Below are 806 nucleotides of genomic sequence, written 5' to 3'. Positions count from 1 at the left end.
AGAATAGCACTTGCCAGATCAATAGCTGCATAGCAGGTACCCAAGTATATGCTGATTTGCTCTAACAATGAAATAATATTTGGAACATCAGCTGAAATTGAAGTCACCACTAGATAATGTTTATGATAATGCACTGCTGTTATTTAAGATCCATCTTTCTTCTGCAGAGGCCAAATAACTGAATATGAAACTTCTGTTTAGTGAGCTCATATAAATAAATTCAGCATGAGCCATTTCTTTATTCCTTTGACACTAATCCCACACTCTTTTTTTTTTTTTTTTTTAATTTTGTTTTTAAATTGTGATTTGGGTGAAAATTTACAGAGCATATTCACTTTCCATACAGCAGTTCACATATACTTTGTCTCATGACATTGACTACAGTCTACCCCAATGCAACAGCTCCCCTCCCACTTCCTCCCAGTTGTTAACTCTTCCCTGTGCCCATCCCTCCATGCACTCCTGCCCCCTGAGCTGTCTCCCACTGCATAAGCAACCCTTCTTTCTCCCATGATTGTTCTCTCCAAGGAGTGTATCTACCTCAGCTTATTCAACTCATATGCCTGTCTTTTGTTTGGCTGGAAGCCACAGGTGTGGGTTCAATTGCAGACATGAAGGGCAGCTAGGGGACATAATCTCAGTGGTTCCACCAGGCTCTATCAGACCAGCAAACCTGGTCCCCCACCTTTTTGTTTTTCCAAATGATTTTGAGTTTTGTTCCACATTATTCTCTCTCTATATTCAAGATCTCCTACATAGATCCCCCTCCAAGTGGTTGACAGTGGTAGCCAGGTACCATCTAGTTC

The sequence above is a fragment of the Orycteropus afer genome, unplaced genomic scaffold (genome assembly GCF_000298275.1).
Source record: "Orycteropus afer afer isolate SDZICR_OR568_19922 unplaced genomic scaffold, OryAfe1.0 scaffold00921, whole genome shotgun sequence".
In the NCBI taxonomy this organism is placed as follows: domain Eukaryota; kingdom Metazoa; phylum Chordata; class Mammalia; order Tubulidentata; family Orycteropodidae; genus Orycteropus; species Orycteropus afer.
This window is presented reverse-complemented; position numbering follows the sequence as displayed.